The following is a 25,029-nucleotide window of genomic DNA, read 5'->3' as shown; positions in this document are numbered from 1 at the left end:
CCTGATTCACTCTAGCATGAACCCCATCATAATGAAACCCCTCCCCCAAAAGGCTTCAGGATACATGGCCAAGGGAAGCTAACCTCTACAACAGATGCTACTGCAGTGGAAAATGATCACAGATATAGTTCTTAAGACCATAGCTTTTGTTCATAGTAACAACTCGTACATTATAGTGATTATATAGGATAGAAAAAAAAATCCCTGTGAAAATGGTGTGAAGAATTTACAAACTTGTTGGGTTCACTGTCACAATGGTCTCTGAAAAAAATGAACTTGACACAGTGCATGAGAGTTGGTTGCAGAGGGCTTAGAACATGCCACTGATAGTAAGCACTGTGCTTCTGCCTTACATTCCTGCTCTTCTGACGAGTAGACAAAAATAGGGTAAACTTAGAGGCAAGTTTATATCTGGATAGTTCTATTAGTAAGCTTTGCAATGAAAAATGGGAGGCAGCGGATTTATGGAGAAAAGGTTCAGAGCTTTGGAGCCTTAGACATGGAGCAGGGTTGGTGAGGGTTTCACAGTGAACAGCAGATGACAATGGCTGGCGTGTATTATGCTGCGTGCTCACATCTGGAGCCAGGGGTCAGAGGGATAGTGGTGTCCCACAAGGCTCCAGTATCTACACATTTCCTACTGCTAACAACCTTTTAAAGATCTACACCACTTCCACCTACTTCCACTTTCAGGAACGAGTTCCTTACTCATGGACTTTTTGGGTGACACAACCATATTCAAACAATAATAGATGGTAGTGTCCCTTCTGTAAGAATCAGAGCATGTGTGACAGAAGAGAAGTGTAGACACTGCCCACTCCCTGATTGTGTGTGTGTGTGAGTGTGTGTGTGTGTGTGTGTGTGTGTGTGTGAGTGTGTGTGTGTGTACACATGCACTCATCTTCCCTTCCATTGTTCATTTCCCTCTTTGTCCTGCCTCTTTCCCATTAGAATGAAGGCAGCCATTAAAACGTGGGCCATGGAACCTTACAAGTTTTCAGAAGAAAAACTACAAATGGCTAAAGAAATATTTTGATAAATAGTCACCATTTTTAGCCATCAGACACAAGCACATTAAACGTGCTTTGAGATTTCACCGTACCCCAATCAGAATGGCTAAGATTAAGAAAGGAAAAGGCAACAAATGCTGGCAAGGGTGTGGGGAAGGAGAGAAAACTGATGCGACAACTGTGGACATTAGTGTGACAGCAACTCTACAATTATACCCAACCATACCACTTCTGGGCATATATCAAAAGGACTTCCTACTACAGACATACTTACTCATTAATGTCCATAGTTGCTTCAGTCACAATATTTGTAACATGAAAACAGCCTAGATGTCTACCAACTGATGGATGGGTAGCGAAAACACGATACCTGTCTTTAAAATGGCATTTTATTTAGCTATGAAGAAAAACAAAATTATGGAATTTGCAGATAAATGTATGCAGCTAGAAAACACAATACTGAATGAGGTAGCCTAGAAAGACAAATGCTGCATGTTCTCACTGGTATGGGGATTCTAGTGTCAAATCTTTAGATTTTTTTTCTTGTGTTTGATTTGGAGTACCTATCGAATCAGGAAACTAGAAAGCGATCGTTGATAGTAAGGGCAAAGAAAGATCTCAAGGGAGGAGGCTAATAGAACAGAGGCCACATGAAGGGGGGGGTAATAGGGGGTGAGGTTTAAGTGGAGAGAGGGATGGGAGCGTAGGGCAGAAGAGGGGGCTGGGGTGGGACAACTAACACTGGGGATGTTTGAGAAAGCCATGTAGGAATCTGTGTTATAAGCTTCATATGTACATACATGTATTTATATAATAAGGTTTTGTGGGAGCTACCCATACAGAAGACACAGGTTGCCGAATAGAAAAATCCCAAGTGCCAGGTGTGAGATACCTCCCCTTGAGTTGTTGGTCAGAGATGCCTCAAAGACACCCAAATAATTTAGCTATTGCCATTCCTCTTGGTTGGGGGAGAAAAGAGTCACCAGAGTTCTTTTCCTGTGAACCCTGTGAAGTTCGATAGTAACCAGCAAGATATTGATGATCATGAGTGCAATGAATGTTACAGGGGTAAACAACCACTTTCTGATTGCATTTAAGGCTCACTCCACAAGAGGAAACACATGCCTGTTAACTGCAAATCTGACCAAGAACCCATGGCTGTGGAGCCTTCACCCCATGAAGCCTTAAATGGTGAACCTACTGCTATCATTTTTTGCTAAATGGTCATAGTACTAACTTTCCCTCTATATTTGTATCTCTCTACCTATGAACTAGTGCAGCTCTCTGGTCTCATCAGAGAAGTTGCTTTATGCAGTGATGATGGCTAAAAACATAACACAATCATCCAAAGTGCCTGTGACATGCCCAGCCACAAATGGGACACCAATGTCACACCCTTACCCTAAGGCTCAGGAATCACAGTGGTAGAAGCAGGAGAAATATTCTAAGAGCCAGAGGCTGGGGACACAAGAACAAAATAGCCTCTTGTGGACATGTTAGCAGACTTGACTCAGGAGCTCAGAACAGTTATGGTTGCTCACAAAAAACCTGCAGAAGATCAAGCTAGTCATTCCAGGTGGAGAGGGAAGGGTGGTCCATGAGCTCCCATTCCTAGCTGAAGGGTTAAGGCCAGTTGACAGGTTCTGGGGGAGAAAGAGTGGGTTTTCTTTAAGGGTCTGGCTTCTAGTAGGTCAACACCACATGTCAGAATTGACGGGCTATTACATTTTTTTTTTTTTTTTTTTTTAAAGAAAGGACATGAAGTAAGGTGCAAGGTGGGAGTGGATCTGTAAGGAGTTAAGAGGATGAATTGGCGCTGAACATGATCAACATACATTGAAATGATCAAGAATAAAAATACCTTGAAAAAAAAAAAAAGGAAAGCAAGCAGGGAGCCTGACTCCTCGTTGGACACTGGCTTACAGTGCACCTTGACCCTTCAAGTGTTTTCCTGTCATTCACTTCTGTTTTCTCACTGATCCAGTACCCATCAAAAAATCCAGGTATTATTGACTTTCTGTATCTGTGGCATAAAATTTGCAACAAAAAATGTACTGAACGAAACGATTTTACATATTCTCTTGAATATATAAAAATGTTTTCCCTTCATTTATCAAGCTATAAGACCTTTGACCTGGAGTTTTAAAATCCTTGCAACACAGTTGTGTACAAAACAAAAATAAAAAATCACATTGTTATTATTAATGATTAAGTCAAGCACAAGAACAAAATCAGACTGGTCTAAGCTATATAAATAAGTTACTCCTTATACACAGTTATCTGTAATGAAATGTCAAAACAAGCTTCACTGATGATGATGCATGCATGCAGCAAACCCTCAGAGTCAACTAAAAGAAATCTATAACTGTAAGAATGGTTTTTTCTCCTCTCCCATCTCACAAAATATAAGAAGTGGCCAAATTTTGGCACCTCACATGTTGCGTGCTCTGAATGAGGAAGGGCCTCTGAGGATAATATATGATGGGCAATTAGAAATCTAAGCCTGGTATTGAAACAGATCTCATTGCCCGTTCCAGTCCTGTACCTCTCTCTCTCTCTCTCTCTCTCTCTCTCTCTCTCTCTCTCTCTCTCTCTCTCTCTCTCTCTCTGCGAAGCAGCCATGCATTTTTTTCCATGCGCATTTCAAACTGCATTTAAAGCTACATGCTTGTGTTGAGTCCAGTTGGGAAGTACAGTTATCAGAAATCACACACAAACAGGAAATCTAGCTACAGCAAGAAGGTGTTTTTCTCCACACAATGAAGTTCAAAGATGTGTCATCCATGTTATTTGGAGAAAAACCCAATAGCACCATTACCAATGAGCCCCCCTCCCCCTCTTGTACATAATAATAGTTTATAACTACAGTATATGTTTTCTAAGCCTATTTGAACTCACTGATCTTCCTATACACACAAATACCTCCCCTCTTCTGTGCACAGCTTTCAGTGAGGAAGCATGTCAGGGTGGGTGAAAGGGTGACAGGAATAGTAAAAGAGGGAAAATCAATTTTCAGGAAGCATATGGAAACAACAGAATATTTAATCAAATTAGCCTAGAAAATCCTTCCTATTTTCAGCACTTTTTGCAAGGCAGTTGCTTCACGGTACAAAATGAATTTCAATAAATGTCATATATTTAGTTAGATGGCTTATTTTTGAAATTTGCTGAAACAGGTCAACACACTCAGAATAGATCTTGTTCTAAGACGTGACAGATAGATATTGCTACTGTGTACAAAGACTGGCATTAGGTAAGAGGTTCTGGGCTAAAGAAAGTCATTCACTTAACACATAACTAAGTATTTACTGAATACCTACTATTTGACTAAAGAAAGAAGATGAATATTTGGTGTGTGTGTGTGTGTGCGCGCACACGTGCACGCGCATGCACGTGTGTATGAGGAGTGTCAAAACTATTTCCTAGGCATTGGTAGGAATGTCAACTGAGTACCATGGGAAGCAGGTCTCTGAAGCTACTAACAGTTTTCACATTTGTTAGTACCCATTCAATAAGCTGTGTTATAGTTTGCACTTATTCCAGATTTTTAAAAGATGCCATTTACTAACCCTTAGCAAAAACAACTTCATTTTTTTTTTTCTTGAAAAACAGTGGGTACTTCCATGGTTTCAAAGATTTCGTAGACATCAAAGAGTTCGGAGGGACATTCAGTTTATGGGTAATGGTTTAAGGTTTAGTGAATCAAAAACACATGGATTAAATTTCCCTTTAAAAACCCCTAGGTTTAAAACTCAAAGAGAGAAAATGCTCTGGCCTCAAGTTAAGCCAAAACTTATTTTTAAAAGTCAGTTTGAGTTGTCTTATGGACCCAACACTTGGCTGGGCTTTTCTTTCCCACATGAGCAGGCCTCAGAGGAGGTGACCCAGCGCTCCTAACTCTGCTACACAAATTTACCCCACCTCTCTCTCAGAGTTTGGATGACTACCTATGTCAATGGTCAGCAGTTGGAGTCATTTTTGGATCCCAAGCCATTTCAACAGAATCTACAACTTCAAAATTGGACCTCAGATCCTAGGTGCTCTCTCAGATTTCCAACTGGCGGGCAACACGGCATCATTTCAAAACAGGAAAAGGGCTGTAATCATAATATATACACTGCTTTATGGTGTCTGATTATGTCTGTATTTAAAATAGTAGGAAAACATACAGTACATAATCTTCCTTTCTTACACAATGGCCTTCCGGAAGGCTGCTAGCCTGGGTACTTTTAGGATTAAAGGAAACGGGTTCGTACATAACCCATGAGCCTTTATTCCTTTGGAAAAGTAGATTGCAACACTGAGCTGACTGCTCTGAGAGGGCACGCAAAACCAGCAAGGCAGTGCACGTTTTGAGTTTCAATAGTAGGGGAAAACAAAACAAACAAACAAAAAACAAACAAACAAACAAACAAAAAACAAAGCATGGGGGAGGGGGTGTAAGAGGGGAGAGGAGCTCAATCACACCCAAAGTAAAGAGCCAATATCCCACAAGGAGAGCCTAATCTGAAAAGGAGAACTTGGAAATGAAGTTCACATCCAAAGTTATGATGGATTCAGGTTTCAGAAAATGAATGCCTCAGTGTAAGAATGAAATAACTAGGTTGTCCCATTGCTTAGAAATATCCATACCCTGATGCAAAATATGTGGACTGGTCAGTTTAGAGAAATATGTTCTAATAGGCGATGCATGATAAAATAGCCTTTTCTTTTTTTGACTTAACTTTCCACAGTAGGATTTTGTTTTAAGAATTCTGGAAAAACTAAGTGCTTTGTTTAGAAGGTAGTCTAAGATGTGCAGGCTGTGTGTGCTGTTACACTGGACAGTGCTTGAAGGACCCACATCGTGGGGACAGGAAACAAACTGTCAGAGCCACATGGGGCCAAATCTAGGCAGCAGATTTTCTGTCTCTCTTGATGTTCAATGCTTTAGAGATACCAAGTTGACATTGTAAAACTGGTAGCTGTGTGTTCTCTTGAAATAACTACCATGTTGGTCCATGAGACACAGTGAGGCCACACGACATCCCCAGTGATGGATGCCAAATGGTGATTGTCCCCTCTTGCGTGGCACTTCTATCAGTACCTAGGAAGAATGGTGAGTTTCATTCACTTAAGCTCCCTTTTCTTTTTGCAAATATTTATACAGGGCATGGGGAAAACAGAGGCAAGGGAGAAAAGAGGAGGGCGATCCAGCATAGTGTTTTCACAAAAGGCAGAAGGATGCAGAGATGAGGCACCACAGGCTGCACACCATCAACATCTGGCTTACTTACTGGCACCCACCTGTCACCCTGGGAAGGACCAGCAGTGACTACATGGGTTTCTGCCCACAAATTCCATGGGGCCAGGCTCAAGGCAGGAAGTAAGAACCCTTGTTAACCTAATGAGCCAATACCTCTGCTATTGGACCAGATGAATGTAGGGAACTGACAAGAATCATTTTCCATGGTATGAACAAAAAGGTCAAGCACATCTTTGTACCTTTGTCTTTGAGACTGGAGCTACCCACAGAAGGCATTAAAACAAACAAACAAACAAACAAAATAATCTCCTAAACGAGAGACTCTGGACAGCTAGGTGATCTCAGTGAGTTAGAGACCGGTCTGATCCACTATGGGGGATCCAGGATAGCCAGGACTGTTACACAGAGAAGAAAAGAAAAACACAAGAACACGAGGGAACTATGGAGGTGGCTCTTGGTGTATCCCCTTAAGGTTCTGGCTAAGGTCATCCTTGATGGGAGGCCTTTCTCACTGTTGGATTTTCATCCCCATTTCATCCTTCTTACCATTGCTAGTGCCCACTGTCTTTTACCACTAATATACAAACAACAGACTTTTTATTTACAGACTTCTTGTTTGCCTCCTTCAACGGAACAGACTGTCATGAGGTCACAGTTTTTGGGCACTGTATCCCCTCTAGAAACTTTGCACATTAGAACTATGCCTAGTAGATGCTCAATGAAGCACGCTACATCATCCCCAGTCACACATTTTTAAGAAGGCAGGAGCTTGGTCCTCTGGCTTCCCACTCAATGTCTCAGAAGTAAAATGTCATGTTTTTGTCCTTATGAAATAATTTATATGGATCATAGTTTTTTTTTAAAGTATTGCTCTATGGCCCTGTAACTACGAAATTCAATGCGATTTTAAAAGGAGAATAATCTGTGTAATCATATTTGCGCACATCTACACAAACACAGAAAGAAATCCATATGCCTGGGTCTGTGATTACAAAGTTGATTGTCCCTCATTTCACAGTGCTCACACCTCCTGTTACACACACCACACGTGTGATTCTCCTCTCAATTATGTTTTATAGCTTATAAAAACACTTTCTTCATTTTGTCCCTTGAAAAGCAAAAGGAGTCTCTGATTTTACTGGGTGTTTTTATTAAAACAAAACAAAACAAAAAAAACCCCAAGGGGAATATAAATGTTAAACAATTTCACACAGCTGAAGAAATATCTGAGAACGGGCTTTCTGATGGAAGGACAGATTACAGAATCACTTACAGCTCTTAATCTGATAATGGGCAGAAGACCCCACACATATGAAGAAAGGCTTTTTCTTTTTTTTTTTAAGTTAAGAGAAAAGTAAAAAAAAGGACATTTTGAGGGAGAGAGGGACTGGGGGTAGGAGGGGGACCAGGTGGGTGTGTCTGTCACCAGGGATTAGCAATATTACACTCATCTTGGTCTCTAACCAGTGTCCTGGTGGAAGGGTTGCAGGCTCTGTGGTGCTGGCTGGGGATGGGATGAGAAGCACAGAGTGAGGCTCCAGCCAGCTCCCTAGTCTATAATATGGCACTGTGAAGACCTTAAAATCAAGCCCTGCTCAACTTGGACAATGTGAAGAAGGAAGTAACCAGAGGCAGCTTGGACAGCTTAAGGTCTTTATGTTTCCATCTTTAGCAAGGGAGACGACTGAGTGCCCTTTTCATGTAATGTTCCCTCAGTAATTGTGGCTTCTAGCTCCATTTTGTTATGTGTGATATCTGGCTACATAATTAGACTGTGAATTTCTCAAGGGAAGATACATTTTATTCCCCTCCTCCACTTTTCTCCTAGAACCAGCACGGATAATGATCACAGTAAACCTCTTTGCTATTTTTGGTGAGAAAAATATGAGTTCATTTGTGAATCAGTAAGTGTTAAGAACTCATAATCAAAATGATTTCAAACTGACATTGGCCACTGTGCCTACTGCATATTAGTTGGGTGTTATTTTGCACTGAGAAAAACCCACGAAACTCTGTCCTGAGGATCCAGTATCAGAGTTGCAACATACACCAGTCAGGAAAAGGACTTCCTGCACTTGAGTTTCTGCATTCATTTGTCCCTAAGGGAGAATGATAAGGACTTTAGGTGTCCCAGGCACAAACAGAGTAGGCCAAAGTGTATCACAGGGAGGTTGGAGAAATGGCTCAGCATTTCAGTGACTGCTCTAGTAGAGGATGCACACTGTCTGTAACTCCAGTTCCAGGAGATGTGATACTCTCTTCTGGTCTCCAAGGGCCTCAGGCACATGCATGGTGCACAGATGTGCATACAAGCAAAACTGATGTACACATACACATTTTTTCCCCAAGTGGTAGGGAAAAGGAATAGAGATGGCTTTAGTTATGATCACTTAGCATAATGCCAGTGAAGAAGAAACCAGAAAACTTCATGATATGGTGGTAAAGCCAAGGGACAGAGATGAGAAGCAGAGGAGCACAGAAATGGAGAGGGGATCTGAACGCGTGATTAGCCATGCCTGGCCATGGGTATGAAGCAGAGAGTGATCTTAGACAACCACAGTGTCAGCCCTTCTGAGTTACTCTCTTTGTTCAGAGAAAACCACATCTAAGAAAACCTTTACCTACGGTTATTACATAGACTTGCAAAGAAAATCCGACTAACTCTACTGCGAACTATTTACTTCTATCAACAGCATTATAAATTGGCTTTTAGAATGTATTTCTAAGTACAGTCCTCAATAAGCATTTAAACTTCAAGATGAACATAAATTTCCCCCTCATCATAGACTTAAGAGCAACACAATGTTAAACTTTCCTACTAACTGTCCATGGCTAGTTTTACTTTTTTTCTTTTTTTAATTTTACAGATAAAGCTTGCCCTCAGGTTCTCAAAGCATGTAGTGCATCCATAGTGTAAACTCCCTGTTGCAGATGATCAAGAACAAAGCAGGGGAAAAGACAGCAGTTGTCGGATCATCCTCGACATGCTATAACTCCATCTTGTTTACAGCAGAATACAGCTAAGTTCATAACTATTGACTAACGCACTGCTGAGTTTGAAAACTGACCACAAAATTGAAAGCCCCTATTACACTTTGTAGGAACACATTTTGGGTGCTATAAAATTTCTTATTGAAGATGTATATACATCTCACTCGTGTTATTTATCTGTCCAAATGAGATAAACATTGGCTATATCACAACCTGCAATGGCTGAGATCCTAGCACCTCTCATTTCTGTTCCACAGTGGGAGTTTACACTTGAGAACAAAGCCGAGTCAGCTTCCAGCTGGAGAGGAAAGAAAGCTCTATACCTGTAAATAATCCAGGCAACATTAACAGTGTTCCCATAAAAGCACAATTTATGTCCTAGTAGCAAAGGGAAACACCATGCACATCATTTTCAGATCATCTTCATGCAGAAAAAAAATTCATTAGTCAGCTATAATAGTTGAGCTGTAAAGGAAAATAATGTTCTTTTGAATGCATTTGCATGGCAGTGTGTGTGTGTGTGTGTGTGTGTGTGTATGTGTGTGTGTGTGTGTGTGGCTGGCTGTTGGGAGCGACAGAATAAACCTCCACCCAAGACTACAGAATGCAAACAGTCTTCTTAAAATTCAGTCTATATTCTCTCCACTTACAGCTTTTACAATCTCCTCATATTCACGGACCATTTTAACTTGGCAATTAGAGACTCCTGATTGTTTTGCCTAAGAAAGTTGACAATATTTCATTCTGCCCCAGAGCTGCTTTGAACATAAGCCCGTGATAAGGCAAAACCCACTGGACAAGCATTCATGCGTGAGCCCCCTGGAACCCTTGCCAACTGCCAAATTAGCAAATGGTTCTTCTAAAGCATAAAAGGTAGGAAATGAGAAACCCCAGTTTGGAGTAAATTCTGCATTGCATGTTCATTGGCGTTGTAATAATTACACCGGCGCTAGCCAGACTGCCTGACCTCTGTTATAATGTATCTCACCTCCACGGAGTCCCAGCAAAAAAAGATCAAGAAGGATCAAAAATGATGGATCACACACTCGGCGTGTTTGCCAGGAATAAAAAATTCAGACTATTCCAGAAACACCTGCCCTTTGGAAAGGGGCCCCCACACAAGGCAGATACAGCAGGGCTGGGAACAAGGAAATAGCTGAGTTCCAACCTTGCAAGCTACATCACTCTGGACAGGGTGGCTGGATCCCTTTTCTAAGGACTGAGTCAGATCACGACCATAAAACTTGCAGAGCCACAGCAGTCCTAGAGCACCCATTGCTTCCTGTGCCCTGAGTCACACAGGTGGCCATCAACAACAGTATCTTCAGGCGACAAGCTCAACGCTAGTTTGCACCTTCCCCGACCCCATCCCTTCAGTTTCCCAAGCCCCAGAGCTCTTACCCACCTCGGAGATCTTGCCCTGCGGAGCGGCAGCCAGTTCCCTTTAGTGGAACAAAGACAGCGGAGGTGCTGGGAGAGGCTGGGTGCGGGATTGAGGCGGCTGGAGTTTGTACCTTGCGGTGCCCGGGAGCGCGAAGTCAGCGAGCAGGGACCACCCGCGCGCTCCGCCCTTCTCCGGCGAGTAAGCGGTCGCCCCGCATCTGGCTCGGCACCAGGTCACTCGGGATCGGGAGTTTCGGGCGCCGAGGCTGTCCGGGTCACCTGCGGCCCGGGCCGAACCCCGCCGAGCGCCCTCGGACTGCTCCGCCCCTTCCCACACGCGCCCAGCCCGGCCCGTGACTCAGCCGGGCATTGGCGGCGCCCCGGCGCGTCCGGGCTGGAGGAGATGGGACCCAGGCACCCGCCCCAGCACGTGTCTGTTCGTCCCTGTCGCTCTCGGGCTGTCCCACCGGTCCCTCGAGAGGCCGAGGTGGGGGGCTGGCACCACCCTCGGGGTGGGTGGGTGGGGGACGGTCTCCGCCCTTCCCGCCGCCCGTGCGCCTGGCCCTGGTGGAGGGGGGTGTCGCGCGTCCTGAAGCCCCGCCCCGCCCCCCTCCCTAGACAAGGTGAAACTTTTCTAGGTGGCCAAGTTTCCCTCGCCCAGGCTACACTCGCTTTTTCCTCCTTCCCAAGCTCGGAGTCAGAAGCCAGCTCAGCGGGAGATCAGGGGCCCCGAGTCTCCCCCTCCTGGCGCTCCCGCAGCCAGCGTCACCGCACTGAGAGCACGCACCCCAGGCGTTCGCGGGAGATGTGGCCTTTCCCACACCACCCGCCCCGGGGTGGCCGCCCCGCACTCACCCGCGTGGACAGAGATCTGGGCACTGCTCAAACAAGGGGCTCTTTGTCACAGACGCTGGTGGGAGTGCATGGGCCGATTGTCCCAATGATTTCATTTTGCAACCATTATCCCCTGCTAAAATAACTCTAGATTTCTAGAGGAAGAACCCCAGGAGTTTGACCCAGCAGAATCACTTTTTCTCATAGGGTGATTTAATTAAATAGACAAATAGCAATTAACAAAACCAATCCGGAAGTTCAAGTCTCGAGTATTAAAACCGCAGATATTTGAGAAGGGTTTGGGGCAATAGTTAATTTACGAAGATTCATGTTTCCCTACCAGAACACAATAAGCTGAAAGGTTCTAAGGAATCCATTGCCTTTTAGGACACCAGTTTTTCCCAACTGTCCCAAGAGTTAGTTTGAAAATGGAAACAGATAAGGATTTGCTAGTCATTCACCTAGAGTCACTCCACTGACAGCTACTATGCAGGTGCCGGTGACACCTACTACACACAAAATGAAAACTAGGAGAGGAACGTGTTCTTGTCTCATACATTTCCTATTACTGCACTGTGAGCCCCGTATGCTACCAGACACTAGACAGAGCTATTTCCATCCCCAGAGCTGTTTACCTCACCGCTCCTCAGTATGATGGGAAAGTTCCTATTACATTTTTGGAGTCCTGCACGGAATCATTTTGCAGATGAATAAAACAGTTCTTACAAGTCCCTAGCAAGGCCACACAGCTTAAGAAACCCAGAGTTAGAACAGAACTCAGTCCTCTGATTTCCTTCAAGGCTCTACACTAGGTCCAGGGGCTCCAGCCAGGCAGGCTTGATTCAGCACAGCCCTTTAAATATCACGTGCCATTAGTGAAGACTGGAGCTCATGGTGTTACTGGTTATAGGACACTGAACCCTTAAAAACGCCATCTTGATTAGCTTTAAAGTTTATAACATCTTTCAATAGAAGGTGAATAGATGGATTTTACACACACACACACACACACACACACACACACACACAAACATGCTATAGATGTCTAAATGAATGATTAGAGTGCTGTTTCTATTTCCTGGTTTCCATAGCAATATGTTAACTGGATTTTTTTTTTTTTATATCACATGTAGTTGCCTTAACAGGTTTTCTGAGTTTGAGTGCTATGATAAAAATAGAAAAACAGAACAACAACAACAAAAACAATTAAAGTTGTATAAAGACCCAGAAAAGGCAGTACCAACAAACTGAAAAGTAGATTATACATGCAAGCAGTCTATTATGTTTTTTAAAACTGAATTTTCCTTGTTTCTACTAAAAAACAAACTTCAGTTCAGCTTTTAAACTGGACTGAATTTGTTTTGACATGTTAACCATAATTCAGGAGATAATAGTTTATAAGGGGAGCTAAGAATAACACAACTAAAAGAAAGACTGTGAGCATTGTATAACTTACACGCTACCTGGATTGGCCTATTAGGAAAACTATTTTACATCTTTAAGAATGATGGGAGCAGATACTTTCTAAAGATGGCAGGACTTCCACAGTCTCATTCTTTTGTAGCAAACTTTAATTGTTCCTTGACTGTTTTTAGGGTCTGTGGCATGGGTGACACACAGTATGATGAAGTTCTACTGGTATTTTCCTAACCAGACCAACCAGTGTGGCCAATATTGTTGGCTGGCTAAGCCAGCACCTGTTCCCAAGCAGATTTCCCTTCCTCAAATTGGTTCCTCAGGCTGGAGGGGAAAAAAAAAAAAATCCCAGAATCCTTTGCAGCCAGCTATGGCCTTGAGATGTCTGTCACTCTGGCAAGGGAAATCTGATGCTGCCTTTGGAAAGTGGCTTAGTTTCTTACTTAAAGGGGAAGAATAAGCTGGTGCCACCCCTTTCCCTTGCTTTCCTGAGTTCAGAGTGGTATCTAAAGGAGAACTAGCCATTCTGCCACCATGGAAGAAGCTGATGTTCACACCGATACATCCATGCTTGCTCCCAGATTTCATGTTTGTGGGAAAAGCCCTTCAACCAGACACTAATAGCCAGGGTTTCTGTTACCTACAGTTTTCAAAAATTTCAAAGTGGATACACCCTTAAAATGGGGAAGGAGGTGTCCCCAGAGCTGTTTGCATAGTAGTCAGGAGTCCCTTAGCTGCTTCTTGTTGTTGAATTGTGGACTAAGAGAGAGTTTTAGTGAGGATTAAACATGGAGTTGGAAGTAAAGCCTGTCCTAGCGTCTGGCAAGACATTAGTAGACAAAAGACCTGAACTATCCTTGTCTGTGTGCTTGTACACAATACACAAAAACAGGATGCTAAGATCTTAAACATTAATCCAGAGTTGGGCCTAATGGTAGCTTTGGTCAAGGGAGATGGTGACAGCCATCTGTTGCTCTAACTGTGCTACATTCTTTCTGTCCTCTTTTCAAACACCAAAATTTGGATCCTTAAAGACACTGTCAAGCTCATTGTTACATGGCATGTCTTTTGAAATAAAAGTGGAAGTAATTTGCTTAAGACAAGGACTTGCTGCTTGCAAGTTATGAACGGGGCTCACAGACACATAGGTTTACAGAAAGTTACTGTAGTTTTTTTTTTTTTTTCTTTTTTTCAATGTAAATCACGGTAGGCAAACTCTGGGTTCTTCAGTCTGTCACCAACCTATTATCATCTCCTGTACTGCATGCAGACTTCGGCTCTTGACACCATGCTCTGGAGTTGACAGTGGCAGCTATGGCTGGCCTCCATGTGTTTGTTCGTGTATTCCCGTTCCTTACGTTCCACGCCTCCCCTGCCCTATCGTTTCTGTTGCTGTGTCGTGAAGAACATTTACGCCAAACCCAATAGAGCAAATACAATTCAGGAATGTGGAGTTCTGTTGTATTCTGCACATTAGAATAGTGACAGTTCTAAAGACTCAGGTGAGAAAAGAGAACAAAACAGAGAGAATCCCTCTCGGCTTTTCTTCCCCATCACATTCCAAACTTAGTTCCCTGCAGATTGCTTCCTCTGCTCTCAATATCCTCAGAGGCATTTCCTATAAAATTAGCTCACCAGATAATGTATTTTGGGAAATCTGACTATAAAGAAAAGACAATGCTGGGTAAGCAGAAGGATGGCCATGCCTTCAGCTGTGGATGGTGGTGAGAACTGAGCCCTTTCGATAGGAAATACTGTGGAGTGGCTTTGCATTGGTCATTTACTTATGTCTGCCTCTCTAAAAATATTCTCCATTAAGTCAGCTAAGGATATGACTGAGTCTGTTCAATACAGAGGACAAAATGACTGGCGACAAGTTGCCAAGTGTCACAGCTTTAACCAGAAGACTGGACAGATTGTAGGTAGGAAACTTCAAAGTCAGAATTTCCAGCAACGTGTTCAGGTTTTGCTAGTGGCTTGATTTATTCATTTCAACATCAAGATTCTGCCTCTGTCAAGCAGAGGTTTCATTTCCCAATAGTCCTCAATGTGCCTGTCACATACTTGGATTTTTTTCTTGTGTCCTCATGATAAACCCCAGACCATGCATCATCCTTGCCTTACACTTAGGAAATCCAGCCTCAGAGAGCTCCGGTAGTCTATGCAAGGTTACACAATAGGCCTAAGGCTGCTGTTTTCATGACTGTGCTTCCCACTGTAATGAATAGAAACTGGGAGGATGTTGGTGAATAATGCAGCCATTTTACTCCGAGCAGCAGAGCCTACTGTTTCTTCTTAATTTCCTTTCTTCTCTGGCCACAAAGTCAGCTGCAGCCCGGGATGAGACCAACCCTCTTCCACTTGCCTGATCCTACCCAGCTGAGGTTAGAGTGAGGAACAAAGGTGCTGCTTCCTCCACACTGGGCATCTGCACACTTCACAGGCTGGAGCAAAGGTCCTGGGCAGTCAGGACAGGGGCAGGGACGACTTGGATGTGAAAAAGAAGGGGACTGTTTTTCTCCCATGCCTTTGTTTCTACAACTTCTGAGTTCTCCTTTGGGGGCTGTATTTTCTGTTGCTGTGTCAAAACATCTGAGACTTTCTACCTTATAAAGACATAGGTTTGCTCCCCCCCCCCTTCAGTGGATGATGGCTAAAACAGAGATTCGTAACTGGTCCAAGTACATAGAATAGGTTCCCATGGAGCGCTCACTGTTCAAGGCTCAGGGAACATCATGAAAGACGGGGATGGAAAGATCGTCAGAGCCAGGGGTTAGGAGCTCTGCTGCAAAGCAGTGAATTCTGGACACCATATAACTGTTGAGCTCATAAACTCCTAGCAGCTCAGGTTATTCGCACAAGACCCGTATAAGATCAAGCCAGTCAACATTGGAGGACTCTTGATGTCCCATCCCTAGCTAAGAAGCTATTGCAAATTGATGGCCACTGGAGCGAGGAGAAGAGCATGGAGTCAATTTTCTTCAGTAATGTAGCTCCTGGTTGCTTTACACCCATGCACACATAGGCAGCACTACTCGAACTCCGTGGGTTACTTTTTTAAAAAGTGAAAAGAACATGAAATTGGGACAGTGATAAGGGGGAATTGGGAGGAGTTGGAAGTGAGGGGTAGGGGTGGATATTGAAATACATTGTATGTACAAAATTATCAGACATTTTCAAAAGGAAACAATCGTTTAAAACCTCAGCACTTACATAAAGGGTTTACTTTAAGAAAACCAATGTATCAATAAAAATGAATATGGGGTCTGAAGAGATAGTGAAGTCTTTCTATGCAGCTGTGAGGACCTGAGTTTAGACCGATGTAAAAGGCTGGGTGTGGCAGCATGCACTTATATTCCTACCACTGGGAAGTAGAGGAGAGGCAGATGCTTGGCTTTTTGGCCGCTCAGCCTAACTGAGTAGGTGAGCTTGAGATTCAGTGGGACCCTCTGCCTCAAGAAAAATGCGAAGCAATTGAGGCAGAAATCTGGAATCAACTTCTGCCCCCTAGGCACAGTGCACGCCCCCTCCACACAAATATATATTTCATATATGGATCAAGATTTATTGTTAGTCCTTTATAAATATGTCTGCGTGCCTTTGCATAGTTACCGCAGTTCTAGATTGTATTGCTAGCACAATGAGTATTTGGGCAGTTAAACCCCGAGGATCAGTCTCTTCAGCTATACACATGGTCAGAAAGCCTGATGAAAGTGATTTAAAATGCCAAGTTCCAACCAAAATGTTATAGAAGCCACTTCATTTGGAGCAAATAGACCAACTCATGTATGAATTCTACTGAGTAGAATGGGAACGTCTGTGAGAAATAAAATACTTCAATGTGTGGTTCTTATTAACTACTGTCCAGTCCAAATATGATAAAATTCCCCTTTCCTTCCAATAGAAATAATTAAATAATCAGCTTAGGGATAGTATATTTGATGAGTCCAAAAGTAAATTAGGCAATTCAAAAATGGCTACAAAATTGAACAGTTTAAGGAGAATTATGTAAGTCTTATGGAATTGAAAAATGATAAGAATGTTTGAAGGGTTTGGTTAGGAGTACTGAAACTAATATACATGATTGATATGTTCTGAAATATAATACATGGTTGTATTAAAAAGACTTTCCAACGCTTTTCCATTGGCAAGAGTTTGGCCTTTTGTTTAACAACCTTAGAGCGTAAACATAATTACTATTAATATATACTCAAACACACAAGAGAAATGGCAGTACCTCTGGATTAACCTTGGGTCACCAATGATAAATTAAAGAAATAAGCACACAAGCAAGTGTCAGGAGCAGAAAGTTGGCAGTGACATAGTACGCCCTGTTCACTGGCCTATTGTAAACATTCTTACCTTTCCAACAGAATCCAGCAGAACCCAACCAAACTATACATGAGAGGCAATTGCAAAGTAGCCCCTAGACAAAGCTGTCAGCTCTGATCAGAATCATCTGCAAACTTTTAAGCTTATGCTGAAGGAACTTTCAAGGAGTATGTAACCTGAATTAGCAAAGACATCTTGTTAAAGCGTTCCTTATGTGTCGGGTCCATCTGCTTTGGTCTGAGCTCCCCACGCGAGAGCTGTTATCAAGGGCTGTCAGCTCTGTCTCTGCTACTGGCAACAAATGGATTTGTCAATCTAAAGCTAAGGAAAACACATTTTCTTTGTTGTTACACATCCTAAGAACTTTTTGTACACATGTATTTGTGAGTGTGTGCCATGGTTTGTGAGAAGGGTCAGAATACAGCTTGTAGGAGCTCTGTCCTTCCATTCTGTGGGTCGGGGGATTGAACTTGGGTCATTAGGCTTGGCGGTAGGCATCTTTATGTACAAAGCCATCTTGAGAGCCATATTGTTCTATATTTTAATGACAGATGAAAAGTGTAAATAGCACCCATGAAATTGATATTTAGAAATAATCTTATTAATCTGATAAGCGAAATCATGTGATTTATATTGACTTTCAATACTTGTTCATTTGCTTTTATTGAATTGCCCCCAAATCAATCAATTTTTATAACATAAACCTGTATTTTATGGGAATCAGAGTTTGTAATGAAACAGCTGTAAGTATGCAATCAAATATTTAAACAATCAAAGACTGAAAATACATCAAGTAAATTTTCATCCAAATGTTTATTGAGCCCTGTCCATGTGCCAGGGAAATTTGTTAGTGCCTGGAGCTACAAAGATGAATCAGTTGTGGTCCTTAACATTGAGAAACTTACAGTCTGGCATGAAGACAGACATGTAAATCAGTATATGTGATACAACCTGGCAAACGTGCCTCACTTTTAGGAGAATTTTGTGGTCGTGTGCCCTAGAAGACACTGGTAGGAAGATGATGTATGTCCTCATTGTAGAGAATTAACAGTATTTTGCCCAGGTGACTGTATTTACAAGAGGAAGTAGGTGAGGGAATTAAATCTTAGAAGAGGGGGTAGGCACACAGCCTTTTACTGATTATATAGTATGTATACCAATTGTTCATGTGACCTTTACATTATATTAGGTATTATAAGCAACCTGAGGTGAATTAAAATATTCACCTCAGGTAGTTATATGTAAATACCATTCTGCTTTGTAACAAAGAAGTGACTTGAGTACTTTTGGATCTAGGATAACAGGAGAGGTGCAGGAAACAGGTCTCTCTTGTGATATTCAAGGCTTTATTGTAGAACATTCCATTTTGATGGAACGTTTGGGACATAGTGCGATTGAGGCAGTTTCCTAGAGACAATGATTGTTATCTGTTTTTAATACAAAGGAACAGTGGTGAAAGCTTAGGTAGTGATTGCTGGGATACGGGGATGGGAGGAAAGTTGCTAGATGCTTACTTAGCATGTGGAATGCACAGAACCGCATAGAGGCGACCGAAACTGAGCAGAAAAGGCTTTTCCCCCCCTTATCAAACATCGTATTGTAAACTATAGATAGATATGATTTTATGTATCAATTATACTTTTAAATTTTGCGGCTGAAATGTTCATTGTTTTATCTTTTTTTCCCCCCTGTCTTAAAGTGGTATATAAGCATGCATTTATTAGGACTTTCCCAGTTTGAGGAGGAACACTTACTTGCACTGACATAACGGAGTACTAGAAGTTTCAGCATTAAGTCAACCAGTGTGGCTACTGTGTACGTGGTTATATTCAGACCTATGGCTGTCAGACAGTCTATTTTCATGTAGTTCCAGATTGGAGTTGATCAAAAGGGAATTGCATGCTTCTTGGAGGTGGGAGAGGAGCAACTGTCATATTTTCTGAAGATTCCTGTCACCTATATGTGGCAAGGGACATGTATGTCAGCAGGTTCCAGTTTATCATTGCTCTGTCCTCATGGTGGTCGTGGCCCTGCAAAGTGACACTGAGCTTTGTCAGTTGCTTTGTTGAGAAGGCATGGAAGAGGTGAACACGATGAGCCACGATGAGCCACTCTCCTTCCAGAGGCTTTGAGGTCCCATCACACAGCAGGAAGGTCAAGCTCTCAGAACCCCTGCCAGACCTTAATCCTTTGTGACACCTCTCTGTTTCCTCTCCTCCATTTGTAAGTTCCAAACCTTCCATGCTTTTTCCACTATCCTGTAGGAAGTCCAGTTACCGTAATGACTTTTTTGTTTGTTGACATTTATTTATTCAGTGTGAATTTGTGCGCAAGTACATGTGTGGAAAGTCAGAAGATGACTTAGGAGAGTTGGTTCTCCCCTTCTAATATGTAAGTTGCAGGAATTGAACTCTGATCATCAGGGCTTGGCATCAAGCTCCTTTACTCACTGAGCCATTTCCACAGCCCACATAATACATCTATCTTCTGTATCACGGTGGTTTGCTTCCATGGCTGGATGTTTTTTAAAGCTATAACTTAGGTTCATAAACTGCCACATTTTATATTCACAGAGCCTACAACTTGAGAAGATTTAGATTTTGAGTCAGATCCTAGGTCTCTAACAGTGACTATCAGAAAAATTATGTTCTTAAGATGTTCACAGGGGAGACATTGTCAGGCTAGTTGAGAAATGTCAAGGAAATTCAACATTAAGTCTTTACAATGTTGAAAAACAATTATTTCATAGTGTGTATATATATGAACATTTTGATATAATCTAGTGCTCCAGAACTTTCAAGGCCATAGAGAAAAAGTCATAAAAAAAATCTTGGATGCTTTAGAGATTGGCGGTGGGAAATGACAGACAGACAGAGAAGAAATTTTCCTCCTGTGGGGGACATGGAGCCATTAAATTTGGGTGCTAACTTCAGAATCCTGATGATATCCCTCATGCACAGATTAACATAGATTGAACAGGAGATACTGCCCAGATGCTAGGATTAGTAGGAAGGCTGCTTAGTAGAATGGCTTGGGGACCAAAAAGGTCCACATGAGAAAGGTTTGGGTTCCCAGGTTGTGATTCTATTGGCAGGAATGGGAACCTTCACAGATGGAGCCTAGAGGAGGTCATAGTTCACTTTGAGTATGTCCTTAAGACAGATGGTGGGGTCCTAGAATTGTAGCAGCATCTTGCCAGCAAACCTGTAACAGTGGCCACACCCCTTTGGGCATGGCTTCATGTGTAGACAGGATTCATCAGCGAATGCTAAGCCAAAGAAAACGAGAAAAGCTGTCAGTAGTGTTAAGGGCAAATAGATCCTCTATCTTTTAAGAGTGTTGTATACCCAGTGTACAGCCTTGTTGCAAGTACAGGCAGACCCAGCTCTATATTTGCTTGGTTGGGAAGGAACCAGAAATAACACTGTCCATAAGAATTCTTAAAATCCTCCATCTCTATGTACATATAAAAATTTAAAATTCACTAACAATTCTGGAAATTGGGTTGTGTCCCCTATACTTACACTCAGAGATACAGCCCATATTCTGAGAACAAAGTCAGCATGTGCAGGGTATGTAGGTCTGTCTGGCTTCCAACTAGTTCATGCCCTGGGTCTTGGGTAAATGGCCTTTATGAGCCTGATGACCCCTTGACCTACAGTGGGTAATTAATAATCTTCCCCTTCTCCTGGAAGACAAATGGGATTAACAAACTGTGACAGTGTCTATTATTCTTAAGGAAGTCACACTGAGATTGGTATCTCCTTTCCAAAGGACATGTACACATTACACAAAGAGAGAGACATACAATGTGTGCAGAATTCTTGTGATAAATTTGTCTTTGTTAAGATAACATGAATGCTGATATGGTTTGTTGGATAGGCAAAAAGTAGTTTGTACTTACTGCCTAATATGAGGTGAGAAACTGAGGTTTGTTGAGTTCATTAAACTTGTCAAAGTGAGGTATGATACAGAAAACACATTTCATGGATCTTAAGCAAAATAGTTGTGCCTGATGTCGCCCAAATCTTCACATACTGCTTGTTACCTTTGGAAGCATTTGTTGATCATTCTCATGGCCCTTAGCTGAAGGTGGGAAGAAGACCTCTGGAGACCAAGTTGGCCACGGTTAGGGCTCTTGGCTGGTCAGGCAGATAGGACTTTACATCGACCCTTAGGATTCTGTAATTCTGTAATTCTGACAATCAACACAAATGAAATGAAGCCTGAGCTGGGAAAGATGTCTAACTTTAACAAAATTCTAAAACATGTAACAAGGTTTCCATTGTTGAAAGAACAGCTTAATTATTGTACAGGGGTGTTCATTGATAGTCATGTGGCACGAATCAAATCTCAAAGGTCCAGACTAAAGTAATTCTAATAGAGGTACACCCACAGAACATTGGGGCCAGATTGCAGGTTCAGAGTAGCCCTACAGCTCAAGAGAGTTGACATGAAAAATTCTCTTACTTAGCCATGAGGAGAGACACAACCTAGAGAGCTTGAATTCAGATTGAGTAGGGATCAGAAAGGTCATGATGAATGAGGATAACTTTGTGCCAGGGTTGGGGGATGAGTGAAATGTGTGATCTAAGAGGTAAGAAGTGAGATGACTGGGGGCTTGAGAGATAACTCAGTTAAGAAGACTTTAACACTTTAAAATAATGACCCACCTAGTCTAATTTGTGCTGAGCATATTCTAATGCATGTGGGGCAATCCACCAGAGCATCATCAGCCTATCAGGAACCACACCCTTCAAGAAAACTCTCCATCCCTCAGAAGCCATCAGCTTTCGGTAGCTCCTCAGCTGGAGATGGGGGCTTGTAAGCCCTTCCGCCTTTGTTGACTGGCTTGATGGTTTTGTGCAGGTCTTGTGAAGACAGCAATGTACAGCTGCGGTGAGATCGTGAGCACAGTGGTCCTGTCATATCCAGTCCTCTCTGACCTCAGGCTCTTACAGTCCTTCCAGGATGGTCATTGAGCCTTGGGGGAGAAGGTGTGGTATGCTATGGATGTCTCATTTGTGAGTAAGCACTCCACATTGATTTAAACTCTTTGACCTATTATGAGTTCCTATTCGAGCCACAGTTGGCTGCCCAAAGAGGCCTCTCTGAAGAGGTCTAAAAGCTGACTAAGCCATTAGAATAGAATTTAGAGAACAGTCTGATGCTTTGTTTATTTAGCAGATTAATAGCAATAGGTTCATCATTGGGGCCCGTGAGCACTCTAGCTATGGGTTCTTAGCCAAATTTATAGCATCATGTATATATTTTTTCAGTGAAGTGAACCTTAAATCCAAATAAAAAAGTCTTGATTACCCCCAAACATTCATACCACTATTGCACACATAGGTATATCATCCTGCGTTTGTCATTATTATAACTCTCGGTGTTCCAAGCTGGGTAAGAATATTATGGATTTTTCTCCCCCAGTAGCCTGCACAGCACCTTCTGGTAATATGGAAATTGGTTGGTATTAGGGAAGTTGTATTATTTTGGCAGTCTCTGTGACATAGCCAACCAACAACTAGAGGGAAGCATCCCATACTGGGCACTGGGATTTTTATTTGGCATCTATGACTTCTTGAAGGAGCATCATCCCACACAGGATAACTCCAATTAACTCTCTATATGAACACACACGTGAATTATAAATAGCAGGATTCCATGTGAATTTTCCAAACATCATTAGCATTAATTGTTCCTCCCTAGTTCCTTCTTTTTTCCTACCCTCCAATCTCTCTTTTAAGTACTACCCTACCCATTATTCTTTCTCCTTCATACTACCTGCGTTTGACTATCTCCCTTCCCTTAAGATTTTTTTCTTCTCCTTCCCACCAATGGCCCCTTTCTAGTTTCCTGGATTCAATAGGTACTTTAACTCAAATACATAAATCTAAATATTTGATGCTGAAATACATGAGTGAGGACATGTTACTTCTGTCTTTCTGTGTCTGGATTTCCTCCCATAGTACAGTGTTTTCTCATTTTTACTCACTGACCTGAAATGTCATAATTTTATTTTATTTACAGCAAGATAAAATTCCATTGTGTATCAATATCACATCTTCATTATCCATTTATCAGTTGGTGGATATCAAAGCTATTTCCATGTCCTGTCTATTGAGAACAGAGTAGCAATGAACATGGATGAGCATGTGTCTCTGTAGCACAAAATAGTCCTTTGGGTATATGCCCAGGAGTGGTATAGCAGGGTCATATGGTAGATCTATTTCTAGTTTTTGGAGGAACTGTTTTATATAGTGTTCCCCATTCCTCACATCTTTACCAACATTTGTTCTCTTTTATTTTACTAATCTTAGCCACTTAACAAGGGTAAGATAAATCTCAAAGTGGTTTTCATTTGTATTTCCCTGATAGCTAAAGATAGTGAACATCCTCATAAATATTTCTTAACCATTTGTATTTCTTCTTCTGAGAAGGAATTCATGCTCTTATTTATTGAGCCATCACTCAAGCATGGTATTTTGACTTAGTAAATTACTGTGTTAACTTTGTGACTCAAGAAGAGTAATTTGAAGAAATAACGTTGGCTCACAATTTCAGAGCTTTCATCCCCTCATGTTGAGGAAGGCATAGTGGAACCATACAGTTCATATCATGGAAACCAGAAAGGCATCTTTCTATCTTGTGCTCACAGGCTTTCTGGTTTCCCCATCTATTTATTTTGTCCTGCTGAGAAATATAGCATTCTATCTTCCTTTCTGATTATGAGTTCTTTAACCTCAGGATCTGTCAATTATTTAGATGTTTGCTTCTTATTACACATCAGAATGCTGTCAATGATTTGTTAAATTTCACATAACAAATCTGTAGCTGTTTGTAGTTTTATTTAGAAAACCTTCTTTTGTATGTATAGCAAACATGTATATGGGTCCTTCTTCTTAACAAGGGTCCAGTCCCTGAAAGATAAACTTCTGAATGAAAGTGTTTCATTCATAAGAGAGAAGGCTACCTCCTAAGCTGTCATAGTGACCATCATCTTTTCTGTTCCCCTCTCTTTTTTGGAAAGAGACTTCCCATGGTTTTTGGGTTTTGATGACAGCAAAAAAAAATTTTTTTAAGGTTAAGTTATTAAAGGTAAAATTTTCCTTTCAAAAAGTACCCCTCTACCTATTACAGCCAAACAATATAGTCTACACAGTTAAGACTTTTAGATTGGAAACGGCCTTATTGAGTGACTGGTTTTAAAAGCGTGATAGTGTTTTGAACATGCCAATCTGTATGAAAGGATGAATCAGGTAGAAAGGAATGAAAGCTCTTCCCCCTCCGCTACTAACTAGCTAGTCAGGATAAGTGTGTTTGGAGAAATGTTCAGTGTTTATCCTGTTCTTGTGATGTGAAAAACCAAAGGAACTTTAGGGCATTGCCTGTTTTTGAGGGTCATAAAAAAAGTCTACTGAAGGAGGTTTTGTAAAAGGTATCTGATGAGACTGTTAAGTTCCCATTCCATCAACTCATGCTGGCTTTTGTCCAATGTCCTGGACTAGACACTTGCACATTTCTATGAATATAACTTGCTTTTCCCACCATGTTTGAGCATCAAACTGAGGCATAGACTTCAGTCTTTTAGACATAGACCAGATTGCTAGAAATAAGCCCAATATTTAAACATTCACTTAGTGTCTAAAATAGGATTATAAGCCCCATAAGGGCACATGGTTATAACAATTGTATATTTTAAAAAGCCCTTTAAACACATGAAATGCATACAGACCTTGGGATTTTAAATATTATCAAGAAATGTCATACCAGAGACAGTGAATGACTAAATACTCATGTATTCCACTATCATTT

The 25,029-nt window shown here is 41.8% G+C and overlaps 1 protein-coding gene across 2 annotated transcripts in view; it reads right to left on the bottom strand.

Moving 5' to 3' along the window:
• Met (MET proto-oncogene, receptor tyrosine kinase) overlaps positions 1-11,120 on the bottom strand; it is a 104,451-nt gene extending 93,331 nt beyond the window's left edge. For both annotated transcript variants that reach the window (XM_051175715.1, XM_051175716.1), the window contains exon 1: positions 10,652-11,120. The gene's annotated coding sequence lies outside the window, so the exon portion shown is untranslated. The remainder of the gene's footprint in view (positions 1-10,651) is intronic.
• Between the last annotated feature and the right edge of the window lie 13,909 nt (positions 11,121-25,029).

This window comes from Phodopus roborovskii, unplaced genomic scaffold, assembly GCF_943737965.1.
Source record: "Phodopus roborovskii unplaced genomic scaffold, PHOROB, whole genome shotgun sequence".
In the NCBI taxonomy this organism is placed as follows: domain Eukaryota; kingdom Metazoa; phylum Chordata; class Mammalia; order Rodentia; family Cricetidae; genus Phodopus; species Phodopus roborovskii.
Note: the sequence above shows the minus strand (reverse complement) of the source record. Positions and strands in the feature narration are given on the sequence as shown.